This window comes from Balaenoptera borealis (assembly GCF_965194805.1).
Source record: "Balaenoptera borealis genome assembly, chromosome: 16".
NCBI classification, from domain to species: domain Eukaryota; kingdom Metazoa; phylum Chordata; class Mammalia; order Artiodactyla; family Balaenopteridae; genus Balaenoptera; species Balaenoptera borealis.
Genome location: NC_138872.1, coordinates 42901907 through 42920945, shown reverse-complemented (window position 1 = coordinate 42920945; position 19039 = coordinate 42901907). Strand labels below are relative to the sequence as shown.

Here is a 19039-nt window from a genome sequence, read left to right as displayed (position 1 = left end):
TCTAAAAAAAAAAAAAAAAAAAAGGTCATGAAGAACCTAGGGACAAGACAGGAATAAAGACACAGACCTACTAGAGAATGGACTTGAGGATATGGGGAGGGGGAAGGGTAAGCTGGGACAAAGTGAGAAAGTGGCATGGACATATATACACTACCAAACGTAAAATAGATACCTAGTGGGAAGCAGCCACAGAGCACAGGGGGATCAGCTCGGTGCTTTGTGACCACCTAGAGGGGTGGGATAGGGAGGGTGGGAGGGAGGGAGACGCAAGAGGGAAGAGATATGGGGACATATGTATATGTATAACTGATTCACTTTGTTATAAAGCAGAAACTAACACACCATTGTAAAGCAATTATACTCCAATAAAGATGTTTAAAAAAAAGAAAGAAAGAAAGAAAGATACTGGACCAAGAAACTTAGAGAAAGTTAAAGAGGGGAACAGCCTGGTCTTGCAGAACAAAACAAGTTCAGTAAATTTCATTTTTAAAACTGACCCTGGTGGGGGGAAAAATCAGGCAACATCTGGTATTACAGGAAATGGGGTGTATAAAGGCATTTGTATGATGAGGGCAATGTTTTGCCTCATAAACTGAGAAAAATGTGTTAAAACAAAATACTGTAAGATGTTGTTTTATGAGAACCTTGGGAAATAGACTATGGATTAATGTAAAAATATTATTTTCTATTTCCAGGAAGATTTTATCTTAATCTACTACTGTAATATTTTAGACTAGGTTTAAGTATGAGTCCTAGAAATCATTATAATAGATTTGCCTTATGCCATGACTGACTATATTAGTCTGCTAGGGCTGCCATAACAAAATACCATAGACTGAATGACTTCAACAACAGAAATTTATTTTCTCAAAGCTCTGGAGGTGAGCAGTCCAGGATTAAGGTATTGGCTGATTCAGTTTCTGGTGGGACCCTACTCCTGGCTTGCAGAAAGAAGCCTTCTTGCTGTGTCCTCACATGGCCTTTTCTCAGTGTGTTTGCAGAGAGACAGAGCTTGAGATCTTTCTCTCTTCCTTTTCTTAATAAGGCCACTAATCCCATCATGAAGGGACCCACCCTCATGACCTAATATAACCCCAATTACCTCCCAAAGAGCCCATCTCCAAATACCATCACATCGGCTAGCAGCATTAATGTATGAAATCTGTTTGTGTTTGAGGGGACACAAACATTCTGTCCTTAACACTGACATATGCCTTTCTGTTGTTTTGGATGATTTATTTGACTTCTGAATGTGAGCTATTCAAGTTGGTACCCTTGTTGCCCATCAGAACAAAGTCTCAAAATGGATTTGGAAATGGAATCTTCCCTAAATGTAAGGTTCCCTTTCCCTATCCCAATTATCTGGGGTTAATTGTCATTGATCCTTAAACCATATCAAGTAGTCAGTGTTTGGATAGGATGGACAAAGTAGTGATAAGGGAATCTGGGATGATATTCAAAACCCTTAACAATTGGCATTGGTGTCTCTGATCAGGATGCACATGCCCACAGCCCTGGGGCAAAGTCATGGAGACCCCTGGTGTGCCAGGGATAGCAGTGGTGGTTGGAGTTACTTGCAAGGAGGGGAGTTAAGTCACTGTTTGCCAAACACCATGTAAGTATTTCAGTATTTTAAACATTCCTGCAGTGGTACTAGGGTAGCAGAATATCAGTTCTGTTTGTAGTAGAGAACTATACTGATAAGTTTCTAAAAAAGAGTATACAATACTTCATCAATATTTTACTATTGACTATATGTTGAAATTATATTTTAGATGTACTGGTTAAATATATTATTAAAACTGTTTTCACCCTTCTCTTCCTTAATGTGGCTATTAGAAAATTTAAAGTTACATATGTGGCTCTCACTTATTTCTATCAGACAGTGCTGTTCTAGAGAATTTTGCATTAGCCTGACTTATACAAATAATTAAAGACATGTTTATTTGAAGGCCAGAGTTGTGAAGGTGGGAAACTGCAGCTTGCCAAAGGATGGTCCATCAGAAACTAGAAAATCTAATTTGGCATATAGAGAAGCATCTACAAATGCTAATAGGCATGGCTGGGATAAAGAAGAGTCTAATTAAGTATAATCAGAGAGGATGCTCTGAGAAGGAATTAGAGGAAGAAAGAGAATGATAAATTTGTAACAACTACCGCACTAAAAAACTACTTATACCCAAACAATATCCAATGTTTGAAAATTTCTGCTTTATGTTGATTTGACCCAAATTTCTTAGCTTGGCATTCAGAGTTCTTTATAATCAGGGCTCTACCTTAGTAACTAATTAATAAGTAGATGAATGGATCCATCATTGAGGCCAAGTGAGTCTGTTCATCGAACCGAAAATAGGTTTTTTGATGTCCTACTTCCAACCTTTCATGGTTGCTCCTCTGCCCAACTAGAATAGCTTCTTTCCATCTATGACATCTGTGCACCTTTCAGATCCCAGATCAAATCTCCTAGTCTCTACCCACACTTCACAGATAACCCCACGCCAGAGATGCTCCTTGCCCCCAAGCTCCTTTGACATGTTCCTATGAAATCTTTCCTTTGTACTTGTCACTCTGTCTGGTTTGTTAGCTGTGTCACATCCTAGTTAAGTGGCCTCTGACCATGTGCCTTATTGCTCTGTGCTTAACTTTCCTTGTCTGTAAACTGGGGTGATAACTGCATTTGTCTCATAGATGAGAGTGGAATGAATGAAAACACGTAAAATTTTTAGAACAGAATCTAATGTATAATAAGGATTAAATAAATATTAGCTGCAATTAGTATTGTTGTTGCTGATTTTAGCTATGTAACACATGCCTGGATATCTCATTTTTCCATCTCAATTGTAAATTCCTTGAAGGTCAACAGCAATATTTTCTTCTTCCTCTTGCAGAAGGTCTTATAAAGAGTTAAAATCCAGTCAATATTTGTTGATGGCCATAACACCATTTTAATTGGTGCTTTTAGATTTTCAAATCTAAATACGTTTTAATTGGTACTTTCTGAAGGCCAGACTTTGTACGAATCACTAGAAGGTAAAATGATGGACAACACATATGCTATCCTTCCCCCAGTGAAAATTAAGTTATAATGGAGGGATGGGCAAAAGGTGAGTATGCAAAAGAGAGGTTTACATGGTTACAGATAGTTGTAAGTGTTACAGAGAAATGAACAGGGGGCTGGGATGGACGTTTAGTGGAGGAGAGGCCCTACCTAAAAAGATGGCCAGAAAAGGCTATGATGAGATGGAGGCATAGTGAGGGGAAAGAGGGTTCTGTGAGATAAGAATGGAGGGTCAGGTACAGTCTGCGATGGTATGTCTTACATGTTGTAGTTACACGTTTGCATTTTACTTTGAGGGAAACATGAAAGTATTACAGGAATTCAAGAAGCAGTGGGCTGAATATGCTCATTTTGCTTTGCTTGGGAATGTCAGTTGGCCTTAGGACCTTTTACTTGACTTACAGAATGAGATCATATTCAAGTATGATATATTAATATGACCATGAACTTGGACCTATATAAGGTTAGCTGATTCATATAGGGTCCAAATATATACCCTTGACCTTGGATTCATTAAAACCAGCTATCTGTATAACACATGAGTGTGTGAAATTCTAGACCAAATATAGTAAGATATCTGCTACTAGGAAAACCTATAAGCAGATTTGTGAATCAGAGCTCTGCTTGAGCCCCTATTGTGACACATTCCCATTTATTAGCTTATGTAGAGACCCTGTTGTTCATGTCATTTTTGAGGGAACCACTTCAAATATGAATCTGAAATAAGGAAGGATATGAAGATTTAAAACATTATAAAATTATAGAGTCTGCTATAAAACACAGCAGGCAAAAATCTAAACATATTATCATTTAGTTCTAGGCATTATTGATTTTAAAAAACAGCTGGCAACTTGAAACATAGAATTGTCCTTCAAAAGAGAAATGTGAAAAGATCAAGTATTTACCACTCATTTTCATGGCATTAGCTTACATCCCATAAAGACTTAATAGTGTGTGTTTCTTAATACAGAGCAGACTCATGGCATAAGGGGGAAAAAAACACAGAAATGGGTGATTTTCGTTTTTTCAAAAAGTCTCAAGCTCAAGTCTATTCTTTAGCCCTCAGTACTTGTGTAGTCCAAGGCAAGTTATCCAAGCTGAATCTTGGTTGCTTCATTTGTAAAAACAGGGAAAAAATAGTGATAATAATAATGCCAGCCCTCTTTGGAAAATACAGGGTAGCTATTCAACAAATCTGTTTCCTTTATCCTAGTCACACAAGAAGGAGTAACTTGCAGGACTGAGAGGACCTCTCTTGCAGTCAGGTGGTACCATGCAACTGAGTTCTGGCTAATGGAAAGTGGGCAGAAGTGGTGTGTGTCACTTTTAGGCCTGGTCATAAAAACCTCCTGTGCAACCTTTTCTCGCTCTTCTTCCTATCTGCTGTCAAGACTCAAGGCAGCCTTAGGGACCACAAGCTGAAATTCACATGCCTCCATCACCTTGAGTCCCTGAAAGACTGTAGGGAACATGACCTCTCACTGTGGATTTTATATACGTGAGAAAATAAATTTCTCTTGGGTCAATTTGACATTTTTGTTACAGCAGCTAGCATTCCCTAATTCATATTCCATCTCAAAGAGTCATTGAAAGAATTAAGTGAGATGGTACTTGGGTACTATAAAACCCTTTTGATTGTCATTATTATTAAAACCCAACCAATTAGGATCAGTGCACAAAGCTCTTTGGACACAATTTCTTCATTATCACTGAAAGGATTTTCAAAGGAAGAAATGAGCAAAGATGACATAACATGATAGCAAATATATTTTTAGATATTTATTTTTTAATCCCACTTCCATTATTTTTCCTCCTGAAAAACTAGCAAAATACTTGTGACAACAGCACTCAAACCTAGTTCCCCAGGAGGTGATAGTCCATGCTCAGGAGGAAGATATTTTTCTCTTTTATTTTTTTTCCTTACAGAAATCATATTATGTGATCTGATAAGAAGAAAGAATCTTTGCAGTCAGAATTGTACTTAAAAATTCAGGGCAATGCACCCCAATGTTCACTGCAGCATTATTTACAATAGCCAGGATGTGGAAGCAACCTAAGTGTCCCTCAACAGAGGAATGGATAAAGAAGATGTGGTACATATATACAATGGAATACTACTCAGCCATAAAAAAGAACAAAATAATGCCATTTGCAGCAACATGGATGGACCTAGAGATTGTCATACTGAATGAAGTAAGTCAGACAGAAAAAGACAAATACCATATGACATCACTTACATTTGGAATCTAAAAAAAGGGTATAAGTGAACTTATCTACAAAACAGAAATAGAGTTACAGATGTAGAAAGCAAACTTATGGTTACCAGGGTGTAAGGGGGGAGGGATAAACTGGAAGACTGGGATTGACATAAACACACTACTATATAAAAAATAGATAACTAATAAAGCCATACTGTATAGCACAGGGAACTCTACTCAATACTCTGTAATGGCCTATGTGGGAAAAGGATCTAAAAAAGAATGGATATATGTATATGTATAACAGATTCACTTTGCTGTACACCTGAAACTAACACAACATTGTACATCAACTATACTTCAATAAAAAAATTTCAGGGCATATGGTCACCATATGAACCATAGTGAGTTCCTGGTTTCTTTATACTTGATGGAAGAGGCAGACTGTTGGGTAGGAAGCATGGTTCAGAGAGGAGAACAGTTAAGTAGGAGGAGGAGAAACGATGAGTGGAGATGGAAGAATTGCTGCTCGTAAACTCAGGAGACACTCTTTCTTGGAGTGAAATGGGAGCAGAGTCTGATGTGTTCTGTTAGCTCAACCTTGGGGGAAGCACGGGGGAAGAGTTGGGGAGGGGCTTTGACCTTGCACAAAGAATGTTGTCAGGAAGAGAAGGGTGTATGTGTGGAAGGGTAACCTGAGCTCCTCCTGCTGATCCTGGCAAACATCAGTGTTAGGTAATAAATACGTAGCTGCAGATCCAAGTTCTCTGGATGAGTCTACACCAGGACTTCCAGTTGGAAGGAAGCTCCGACAAGCAGAAAGCAGAAAACTGTACAATGAGAAAAGATGGTTGCTTATTTTCCTAAAACTGAAAAGAAAGATTCAGAGAAGTTCATTGCCTGGTGCTTGGAGTGGTCTCAAGGTCTTAACTGTCAACAGAAATGTTTGTCGCATTACATGGTTAGGATAGAGTTATTGAGTGAATATTTAGTAATGACTCTGCTTCAGAACGTGGTTGGCACAGACAGCATTTATGGATGGTTTAGGTAAACTGTAACAGTTTAATGGCTTTTGAAAAACACGTCTTTTGAAAGACTTAGATCTTTATGAGTCTCCCAGTATCACAAAAACATCATAAATCAAAGATCAAGCTGGGAGAAATCTTGTCTTGCAGATTCATGTTGGGTCTAAAACAGTGTCTGGGTGTGCATGTGTGTGTTGTTTTGTGTATGTACACGTGTATATGTGAGTGTTACTGTCCCTTTGGCCTGAGAAAGAAGGCTAATTTCTAAATGAAATAGAAAACTTTCCATTAAATGCTATCAATGTTTGTTAGGAAACCTTGTCTTTGTACTTGATTAAAAAATGTTTGTCTTTGCCACTAGCTAGCCAATTTTTCTTTTCTTTTTTTTAAGGAATGGAGCAGTTCTGAAACATTCTCTGTCTCTCTTAATAAATATACCCACCCTGGGAACAGTGGTGGGAAGAATAGATGACAACAAACATCATTAGGAATGAGGCAGGATACACTTTTTTGCTCATGGAAATCTAGCGTCAAAAACTGAGAGGCTACATCATTTTCCGAAACTTGGGAGAATATTCCCTCAACAACACTGTGCCACAATGGATTTAAGAAACTCAGTCTCCATTTTTTAAAAGTTATTTTACTATTGCTTATTTTTATTATAACAGTGATTATGATTTATCGAAAACAAAACTTTAAACTGTATTTTAAAATTCTTCTGGATAGGATGTGAGATTGTTTCCCAAACTATAATTTGTTGGATTAAAAATGTTTTATATATGAAAAAAATGACAAACAAAACAATTTTTTAAATAAGATTTGGTCAATTAAAATCGGAAATGCCACATGCTTCAATCTCCCCTGAGCTTCTCAATGCATGTCAGCATGTTGAAGGCTCTGAAAAGTCCTGCAATGTGGAAACCACCTGTCTAAACCTGTAGTTTCTAAAATGTTTTGGCTGCTGAATTCTTTTGTCATTCATTTACACTTATTAACATCCTAATGGATGCTATACAACTTTAAACATGGGAATATCTGAGCAAGAGCCCCTCCATGTCATGGATCTGAAGTGAATTCTTTTACATTGCCTTTCTCCAGTGTCTCTGCCCAGTCAAAATATGACCACGTGCCATCCTACATGAACCACTGTCATGGTCTCTGTTTTTCAGAGAAGTCAGATCTTAAGCAGTGGCAAAAGTACATATCTTCAAAATTGATACTGGAAATCCTTTAAAATGCCTTTAGAGTAGAGTATTCAGCTTTTAACTCAAATATTAATGTATATTTGATTTCAATGCACATTAAAGTCTGAGAATCACTGGGTTAATCTGAAAGCCATTTCATAGGAAATAAGGCTGGTTTAATCAAAATTACAATAAGATACCACCTCACACCAGTCAGAATGGCCATCATTAGAAAGTCTACAAACAACAAATGCTGGAGAGGGTGTGGAGAAAAGAGAACCCTCTTACACTGTTGGTGGGAATGTAAGTTGGTGCAGTCACTATGGAAAACAGTACAGAAGTTCCTCAAAAAACTAAAAAACTAAAACTAAAAACTAAAATTCAGCAATCCCACTCCTGGACATATATCCAGACAAAACTGTAATTTAAAAAGATACATGCACCCCTATGTCCATAGCAGCACTATTCACAATAACTAAGACATGGAAACAACCTAAATGTCCATCAACAGATGAATAGATAAAGAAGATGTGGTGTATATATATATATATATATACACACAATGGAATACTACTCAGCCATAATAATGAAATAATGCCATTTATAGCAACATGGATAGACCTAGAGATTATCATATTAAGTGAAGTAAGTCAGACAGAGAGACAAATACCATATGATATCATCTAATACATGGAATCTAAAATATGACACAAATGAACTTATCTACAAAACAGAAACAGACTCACAGACACAGAGAACAGACTTGTGGTTGCCAAGGGGGAGGGGGCTTGGGGGAGGGATGGACTGGGAGTTTGCGGTTAGCAGATGCAAACTAGTATATAGAGAACGGATAAACAACAAGGTCCTACTATATAGCACAGGGAACTGTATTCAATATCCTGTGATAAACCATAATAGAAAAGAATATAAAAAGGAATGTATGTATATGTATAACTGAATCACTTTGCTGTACAGCAGAAATTAACACAACATTGTAAATCAACTCTACTTAAATAAAAAATAAAAATCAAAGAAAATTAGACTGCTCTTAGCAGATGCTCTGGATTTATCCAGATTGGCTAGGAATACGCCTTTTATGGGACTATCTTAAAGAGTTATTCCGAATATTATTTTTTATACTAATTAACAAGAAAGTGACAAGATAGAAAAAAATTATACTCTAAGAATAGTACATTTTTAGGAGTCAAAGTTCAACAAACATTCTTGAATATGTGTGAGTGATATTATGATTTTGATTTGTAGACTGAAAAGACTTCGTGCATTTTTGGTGGGGTGAGTACACATCTTGGTTTCCCTGGTTCCAGTGTGATTGCCTGCCCAGGTAAAATTATTATTATTTAAAAAAAAAATTTTTTTTAATTAATTAATTTATTTTTATATTTATTTTTGGCTGTGTTGGGTCTTCGTTTCTGTGCGAGGGCTTCCTCTAGTTGCGGCAAGCGGGGGCCACTCTTCATCACGGTGTGCGGGCCTCTCACTATCGCGGCCTCTCTTGTTGTGGAGCACAGGCTCCAGACGCGCAGGCTCAGTAATTGTGGCGCACGGGCTTAGTTGCTCTACGGCATGTGGGATCTTCCTGGACCAGGGCTTGAACCCGTGTCCCCTGCCTTGGCAGGCAGACTCTCAACCACTGCGCCACCATGCCCTGGTATAATTATTAATAGCACCCTCATCACTCTCAAAAGTGCGCTTACTTTAAAGATGTATGGGGGGCTTCCCTGGTGGCGCAGTGGTTGAGAGTCTGCCTGCTAATGCAGGGGACGCGGGTTCGAGCCCTGGTCTGGGAGGATCCCACATGCCGCGGAGCGACTGGGCCCGTGAGCCACAATTACTGAGCCTGCGCGTCTGGAGCCTGTGCTCCGCAACAAGAGAGGCCGCGATAGTGAGAGGCCCGTGCACCGCGATGAAGAGTGGCCCCCACTTGCCGCGACTAGAGAAGGCCCTCGCGCAGAAACGAAGACCCAACACAGCCATAAATAAATAAATAAAATTTAAAAAAAAACAAAAACACAAAAAAACCAATTGTTTAAAAAAAAAAGATGTATGTTTACTCTTATTAGCCCACGCTGACAAAAGCATCCTAAAATGTGGATATATGGACCTTCCATTCTAGGTCTTTTCTATAAGAGAATAAAATGCAAAGCAGGTAGAAGGAGCTATAGAAGGAACAAAAGGAATGTCTATGTGTGGTATTCAAGCCAGGCTACCCAGCTATCAAATCCTTGGTGAATGGGGGCCAGACAGAGAGTTCTGAAGTGCTCCCTCTTGTCTGTATAGTTTACTCCAGTTGTTTTCACTGTTCAACTGGTCTCTGCCAGTATGATGTACCAGAGCATGTTCACCTTGATGGGCAGCCACTGAGCCACACCTGTTGCTAAATATTTTGAAAATCACCTGTGATCGAGCTTCTTTAACTTTATACATGTCAATAGATTTGGTGATGATTCAATGAGACATAGGAGTCCTGTTTGGAGTAGTTAAAATTCTAAAGCCAACACATATATTTAACAACAATAATTGTAAAAAAATAATGTTGTCAACACCTGCTGAAAGTTCACTATGTTTGAGCAGCTGTTACAAGCATTTTCACTTTTCACGACCCTGTGATATAAATATTATTATTATCCCCACTTTACAAAGGAGAAAACTGAGGTACAACCTAAAAAAGTTGGCCACACAGTGGTGATGTGAAACCAGAATAAACTGAGGCTCATAAAGGGTACATGACTTGCCCCAAAGAACTTAAAAACTAGGCCGGTGAATCTGAAAATAGATTACAGGACTCCTTGTCTTAATTCAGACCCATTAGGACCAACAGTTAGATCCTACTATGTGTTGGACAAGGGTTATTATCCCACTCAGTTGATCTCCATAACCTAGTCTGGGATGATTTTCTTTCCAAGCCTCACTCACCGATCTTTAGAAATACGCCCAAGAGATCATATAACTGAATTGACTGCTACAAATATGTAATTACAGTCACAATTTGTAAGGAAAAAAAAATATATGTGAAAATGTGATTGGACAGCAACTGCTATTGCCTTCCAATTGCTATATATATGTTAAACTATATGTATATTAAAATATATGTATATTTCAAACTATACTAAATGGGAGGTAAATATAATTTTAATACTAAAAAGTAGATAAATGATTTTTATCTACTTCCACCTATTTAATCCAATTTTAAACATATTTAATCAAAGCATTTGAAAAGCTTATCCAAAAAGCCTTACCATAAATTAAGCATAAATAACTAGCCTCAGCCACTGGAAATAATCTATATACATTCATCATTTAGAAGAAGTTAATTTTGTTCTCTTATAGCGTAAGAATATCCAAATCTGAAAGTGAACAAATAGGGAAGTCTCTGGCTCAAATTTACATTTGTGTTTTTACAGCATAACATTTTGGGGAAAATTCACTTCTGAAATAGGAGAATTCTGAAAGGGAATTTCATCTAATATGAGCCTTAAAAATAGTAATACATATTTTGGGACAGTGGCCACGATATTAGGAGAATTATAAGTGGCCCATTTTTTATGATGGGTTCTATATCCAATACTGAGGACTTACTATGCACAAGTCACTGTGTTGGTCTTGAAACATGAAAATGAATGAGATTTGGTATCTGATTTCAAGATATTTACATTCTAGTGAGTTGGATATGTCATGTATATAATATTGATACAAGGCACATGATAATTTTTAAACACATTTATAAGGAGCAGTAGAAAAGACAGTTCACTATTGTATGGGATGAAATGTAATAAGGAGGGGAGAAATCAAGAAAGATGAAAATGTGCATCCCCCCACCAACCACCCCACATTATCTAGTATAATTCCTGTCCTTGAAATGTTGGCTCAGTTAATTTGATGGAAGGAGGGGAGGGAGAAAGGGAGGGAGGGGAGGAGGAAGAGAGGAAGGGAAAAATGACGTAAAAGACTGATGTAAAGGTAAGATATTGGAAGTGAATCTTGAATAAACAGATGTGGCAGAATGATGGCCAAACACTGTAGGCCAGTGGTGTTTGGGAGATGGCAAACATGTGAGTTGGGCTACAGAGTAGGGTACATGTGGGGTATGAGGAAGTATGGAACCAGACCATACAGAAAGGGGTTTGGGCTTTATATCTGGTGGGTTATATAGTTGGAGGTTTCTGTGTAGTCATTTCTTTGTAAGACTCTCACTATGGGTTAGAGTCAAGGCTATAATGTGGACCAAGTAGGCTGGTCTGTTCTGTTGCCTCAGTCTTACTGCCTGCTGACTTCTCTTGGGTCTCAGCTTTCCCATGCTGCCCTCTCACTGCATCCTAGCCCCCTCAGGCAAGGAATATCCCTTGCTCCAGAGCATGATTTGGTGGGATGGAAAGAGCATGGTTGGGAGCAGTATGATGGGAAGAGCATGATGGGAAGCAGTATAGTAGGATGGAAAAAAGCATGGTTCAGGCAGACTTTGTTTCCAAATTCTGATTCTACCTTTTGGATAACTGGACAAGTTTCTCAAGCTTTCTGAGCCTCAATTACCTGCAAAATTGGGATAATAATACTGACCTTTTAAAAGTAATGAGATATTACTTTATACCCATTGAACTGGCAAAAACTAGAAATAACAAAAATAATGATTGCTGATGGAAATACGAATTGTTATAGTCTTTTGGGAAAGCAGTTTGGCAGTATCTGTTAAGAACACATACTTCTCAAAGCAGAACTCACACTTTTGGAATCTTTCCATGCAAATAAAAGCACTGCTTGTAAAGATATATGGGAAAAGACATCTATTGCAGCATTGTTTGTATGGCAATAAAGTGGGAAGAAAGTGCTTGCTCATCATAGGATAATGGTTGAATAAATTATAGTGCATCCAAGCTATGGCATATCATTTGAGCTTTAAAATGGATAAATTAGATCTACACAAATGACTTGGAGGGATTTCCACAAAGTTTTGCTGTCTGTTAACAACAAGTGCATAGAATATGATACTGTTTTTATAAAATAAACACATACATTTAACAATGGCTAAAAATTTTGTGCCTCTTACTGTGTATCAGACACTCCTTGACATGTTTAAGGGGATTGACTTGTTTTAATGTTCAGTATCCTGTGATGGAGGTGTTATTATCATCCCCATTTCATGTATGAGGAAACTGAGGTGCACAGAGACCAAGTAATTTGCCCAAGGTCACACAGGTCAGAGGAGAGCTGGAATCTGGACTCCGGAAGTTGAGATCAGAGACCAGATTCTTAATCAGTGTGTTTTACTCTCTGAATAACTGGAAGGTGGGAAGTAAACAAACAAGATAAAAGGGAAATTACATTAAAGTCATGCATCATATGATGAGTTTATATACAATTTTATGTGGGTGTGTATATTCAGAAAGTGATGCATGAAGGAATGGTCCCCAAAATGCGGATGGTAGTTATCTCAGGGAGCTGTGATGGCACATCTGTTTTTATTCTATTCCTTATATGCCCTTTAATTATTTGAATTTCCTACAATGAACATATATTATTTAAAGAATCAAAAAAGGGAATAAACTCTATTCATTGTAGAAAAAAAAGAGATTTGTATGCATTTTTAAATTTATTTGGGTTTTCTTACAGGAATTATCATGAACATCTACAAAGTTAAAAGCATGTTCCTGGCCAGTATAGAATTTAAAACTGAAACCAAAGAAACGACTCAAAATGGAAATTGGGTAAGTAAATTATGGTCTTTTGCTTATTGGAATATATAATTAAATAATATTAGACTATCAAAAGACATGGAAAATATTTCGCAATCTATTGCTATATTTAAAAGACAATTTCAAACTAGTATACATTGCAGAATACCCTAAAAAAACTTCACATATATATGTGGTAGCTTAGAAAAAGTCTGGAAGTTTATATACCAGCATACTACATATGTTTATTTCTGGGGATTGAGATTATGAGTGATATTTTTCATTTCTTCTTTTGCTTATTTTTTCATTTAATAAACACACATTACTTTTAAAATAAGAAAATAAATGTAAGCAATAAAAATATCTTAATATTTTCCCTAGTAAATCAACGAAAAATCAAGATCTCATCCTGAGGAACTGATCATGGATACACACCCAGATTTATCTAAAATGTATATACTGCATTTCTCTATTATTTATAATAGAGAGAAAAACTAAGTAACTAAATAATCTAACATTAGGACACTGGTTATGTAAATTGTGGGACAACCATATGATGAAATATTATGCCTCCAATAAAAAGCATGCCTTTGAGAAAATTTTAAAGACATGGGAAAATATTCATGGTATATTGCTAACTGAAAAAATAGAAGACTTTCTGTTTTTTTTTTTACAGTTTAAACCTTAAAGGGAAAATCCTTATATGCTTTTGAATTTTATATTTTTCTGCATTTAAAAATACTTTACAATAAATATGCATTATCCTTACAAGTAGAAAAATAAACGTTATATTAAAATAGAATCAAATACTATCGTTTTTGAGGATTATGTAAGATCATGCAAGTATTAGCCATGGGAATCAACACTGATAAAGTAGCTCTCCTCTCCCCACCCGCCACGGACACCTTTCTCTCTCTCCTTCCTGACACTCAGGTTACCTTTTTGTGAAATGAAAAATAGATTGTACAGAAACGTAAAGCACTGAGTAGAGCACACACTCCATATATCTTAGTCCTTTCCCCTTCACTGAACTACCAGAGGGCAGCGGCTCTCATTCCACATTTCAGACTCTTACCATCCAAGACTGATAGCCCTGGGTGTCACGGTGTATCCAGACACTGCATCAGTGCAGATCTAGGACAGGGGACAGCTCTCTCCCACGGTGGTGGGTAGCGGGGAGAATGCTTAGTAGGGTGATAATGGATTTCTAGAATAGGGAAAGGACTAAGAAGAATCCTACTAGGGAAGCCTGAGGGAAATTTCATAGGTGGCCCAATGTTTTGTTTCTCTCCAACGATTTAGATAAGGAATAGAACAGAATCTTCTGGAGTCGACACCACTGGCCCAGGCTTACAGCTACCCGTGGTTGGAAGCATTTATGCTCAGCTCTTGCACATTCCTGAATCCGATTCCTCATACATAACCCCATCCTTTCTTTGCTGTCCTCTTTGGCAAGGCTGACTCTTGCTGGAGCTTTCCCCCTATCCTACAGAAATTTTGACCTCTAGGAGGCCTGAAACTAGATTAAGGGTTAATATGTCCTTTGCCAAGTGACATCCCACTTTGTAAACAGCAGACAGCAATGCCATGACTTACGCCGAGCTCCAAAGGAATACTAGCTCGGGTGTGCACGCACCTGAGTATTAGTTGATTTTGTTAATATTAATGAGCATATGATTTGGTCTAGTTGCACTTCAAATTCAAATTAGGCACTGATTAAATAATAAGACAGCAGAATCAGGATGTGTTTAAACAGCACTCCCCCCGCCCCCGGAAGGTGCCTTGGTCTTGGGTGTGAGTGAGGATGAGCTATTAAGAGTGTTGAGATAACAGAACAGAGAGTTTTCCTTGAATTAAGCAGACTGACTATATCTTAAATAATGATGATAATAAAAAATAATTATAACTTTGCAGCAGTTTCAACCAGAATACTTGATATTCCTAATACAAATTTTACTCCTGGGTTTATAGCCTCTCCATCTGATTGCCTCTATATTTGTTAACTTAAATAGCCTTCACATTTGTACTCCTGGGTTTGTTTTTAAGGATTTAAAGTGTAAACTACCATTAAAGCAATAATTGGAATATTTTTACCAGTAGAGAAAGAAATCTCTCAATAGATAAGTGTATGCCCTATTTTATAAAGGACCTCAGAGCTCCTATCAACCAACAGATATTTTCTCAGGTTTCTTTGCCTTGGAGTTCATTTCTATTCAGTCCCGGCTGCTGCATCCCTGGCATGCACCCCTTGTGTGGATGAATTATTCATCGGCATTCCTCCTCCTCACATCTCCTCCACCCAGCTCAACTCCTGCCCACCCGAAGGCTGTGATGAGTCATTGGGAACAGGTGTCCTCCGTCTGGAGCTCACAATCTAGCTCTTGATCCATAAGCCAATCAGTTGTACCTCCTTCTGTTAGCAGCTTGCACTGTTAGCTGTTATGTGGGGTAAATGGGCAATAAACATCCATTCTTGGTACCCAGTGGGAAATATGTCCAGAACATTTGAACAAAATCGCTGGCCTAGAAGACACCCCAAAAGACACTTCCTCTTGAAATTCTTCAACTTTCACATATCTGTTTTAATTTTTTAAAAATCTTATCTCCCAAACCAAGTGACATTAGCCAGCTCATTTTTTCTTTTGTTTTTAGTCCTTGTACTCTAGAAGACACCAGTTTCCTGTGGGAGCCAAAATTATAACAAATATAAAGCCAGCCAACCAACAAGCAAAGCTGAAAATAACTAATGAGGCTCAAAATCTTTGGGAATTATATTGGAAAGAATACTAAAAAAAGGTCAGTCCATAATATTGGTGATTCCAAGACTTAAGAAGAAGATGCTGGGTCAGGAGCAAAGCCTGGAAACAAAGACAAGAGAACAAGGGCCCCTTGAAGAACTTTGGTCAGCAAAAATATTCTTCACTTAAACTGGAGAGTGTAATAAGCATTTTTATAATCAGCCTTATAGCTGTAGAGCTCATAAATAGCCCAGATGTCACCAAGGAGATATATTTCTGCATGAAACTTATAATGGTGAATGTTTGAAATGAATTCTCAACATATATGAATGCCTTTTAACCTCATCATGACCTCAATCTCGGAGGCTCTCAATGGCAAATTCATTTATTTTTCATTCTAAGCTATGTATCTATCAATCAAGCTATGTATCTAGCTCCACACTTGCAGTTCTGTAAGCAATAGATGCTTGGCCTAAGCGTTGTAGTGATAATCAGTTAAAATAGTGGTCTTCTGTACATGCTATTTCAGAAGGAAAAGGCAAAAATCATAACCTGTATATTCTATTTTTAATGGAAACTGGATCACTTGTTAATGTGGATTTCAAAATTCTTTTCCTTAGATCCAGAGGTTAATGGATATTAATAATTTATTTTGGTAAAAATCCCTAAAACTTCACATTTAGTCTTATTAGGAAATTGCATTTGTGATATGTGACAGAACTCATTGGAGTTACCACCATTAAAAGTTTCATGTAAAAAAACAAAACAAAACATCTAAAAGTGTTCCGAGAAATTGATCCTGGCATGAGCAATTAATGGTGTGAGATCCTAAAAGCATGAAGAAACACAACAAACAGTGTGTTTCTATAAGGGTGTGATATCTCCAAACCAAACAACTCTACAGGAAAAATCTCAGTTTGAAGCACTTAAATTAGATTATTTCTTCTGTTTCCTAAACTCTGCCATTCCACTTCAGGACACTGAAAAATCTGTATCACAGCCTAAATGATTATGATGTCCGAATTTATTTGCTTAGGATAAACACCACTCTTTGTCTTTTCACTCAGGTTTATTTCTCTCTCTAAGATGACCTAGAGTTAATTATGAGAACCGAGGTGATCTAACATGGTTTACATTTTTAGATATTCCAAAGAATTTTAAAACCAGGGATGTCAGAACACATATCTGAGTAGTATGAAGGGAGGTGCCAAGGGATTCAGTAAAAAAGTGACAATGAACTAGAAAAAGACCACCAAAAGCAACAGTATGGTGGATGCTGTGTTGGGCCACCCACATCCTCCTTCAGGAAGGAAGAGCTCACTCTCCCAGTTGCAAGCAGCCCTCATCCCTCTCAAGCTTCCAGGATCACCCCAGCAGAAGAGAGTTGCTTCATCCAAGGCCACACCCCTTCCCAAGGCAGCCAATGACAGGTGACTTATCAAATGGGAGGTTTTAATAGCCAGACTCTCTCATCCCAACTGGACATCTCAGAATGGTCATGTCATCTTCAGACCATGTGGCTTCTGTTGAGAATGCCTTGTAGTTCAGTTTCTCCCTTTACCCAGTTCTGCATTCTTCCCTTTCCTTTCACACGTGTTGATCCCAAGAGCTCCCCCTAATAAATGTCAGCCCCCTAATCTCCATCACAGAGTCTGTTTCCTGGGGAGCCCAGTCTGCATAGGTACCAGGTAAACAGTTTGAGCAATGGACGTGTATTATTGTATTCTGTGAGGTAAATACAGTTACTGTTCCCATTCTACAGAGGAGAAAAGTGAAGCACAAAGAAGTTAGTTACTTGGGGCTTCCCTGGTGGCGCAGTGGTTGGGAATCTGCCTGCCAATGCAGGGGACACGGGTTCGAGCCCTGGTCTGGGAAGATCCCACATGCCGCGGAGCGACTAAGCCCGTGAGCCACAAATACTGAGCCTGCGCGTCTGGAGCCTGTGCTCCGCAACGGGATAGGCCGCGACCGTGAGAGTACCGCGCACTGCGATGAAGAGTGGCCCCCGCTCACCGCAACTGGAGAAAGCCCTCGCACAGAAACGAAGACCCAACACAGCCAAAAATAAAAATATATATATATAAATAAATTAATTAAAAAAAAAAAAAAAGAAGTTAGTTACTTGTCATTACTTGTTAATTCCTTGTTAAGTACTTGAATTCCTTGTCAAAGATTACATACATTTCCAGTGGTAGAGACAGGATTTAAGCCTCAACCATCTGGTCCCAGAGTTCACAATCTTAGCAACTACCCTCCCTACACAGGAACCTCATTTAGAAAAACCGTTTACAGGCAACATGAAATGAAATGAATGATGCAAACAGTTGACTCTTATTTTTAAGACCACTTTGATTTTCTAAACATTGATTCCAGGAGTAGCTAATATCAATCTTAAGTATGGATATATTTTCATATCACTCCAAACTGAAGAAATGCATTCAGCGTGTTTATCTAAAAGTTCCAAGTATATCACATGGTTTACCAGATGTCCATTTGTACAAATGTAAAAATCTCGTCTACCATTCCAGAAGGGTTTTTAGTAGTTATCAATGACAAATATAAAATAATATTACTTTTGTGTGTGTGTGTGTGTGTGTGGACAGTTAATCAGGAGGGAAAGAAAATAAATGATGATTTCATTTTCCTTTAGATAATATATATCTTTAAAACTCTATTATATGCACATGAATGTCCCCACTATTTCTCCCTCAAATTTTCTCCTAGAACCTACATAAATTTTTCTTTTACTTTTTTATTCTTCTAAAGATACTTGGGTCAGCAACATTTTCTCTTAGTAACTGTCCATAGAATGAGGAATGATGTTCTTGCCGAAGATTTATTTTCAAGGATGCCTTTCAAACATTTCTTCTTTCTTATTCTGTCTAGATAATGGAGCTCTCTGGTAGACGGTTCTCAAATGAAGCCATTCCTGACAAGTAGCTGTAAACAGCCTAATTCTGGTGTTTCAAATAAACGTCTTCTTTAAACGTAATTTCTCCAATCATTCTATTGTTTCATGAACAGTTACTTTACAGAGGAACAAATGTAAGTGGAGATATAAATTCTGAAAATGGTAGGTATGGAATAAAACAGAGGGGGTTGGATATTTGTGTTGGAAATAGAGATGCTTAAAGAGAATTGGATAGATT

The 19039-nt window shown here is 37.8% G+C and overlaps 1 protein-coding gene across 3 annotated transcripts in view; it reads right to left on the bottom strand.

Moving 5' to 3' along the window:
• MACROD2 (mono-ADP ribosylhydrolase 2) overlaps window positions 1-19039 on the bottom strand; it is a 1990905-nt gene that overhangs the window by 106887 nt on the left and 1864979 nt on the right. The window lies entirely within an intron of this gene.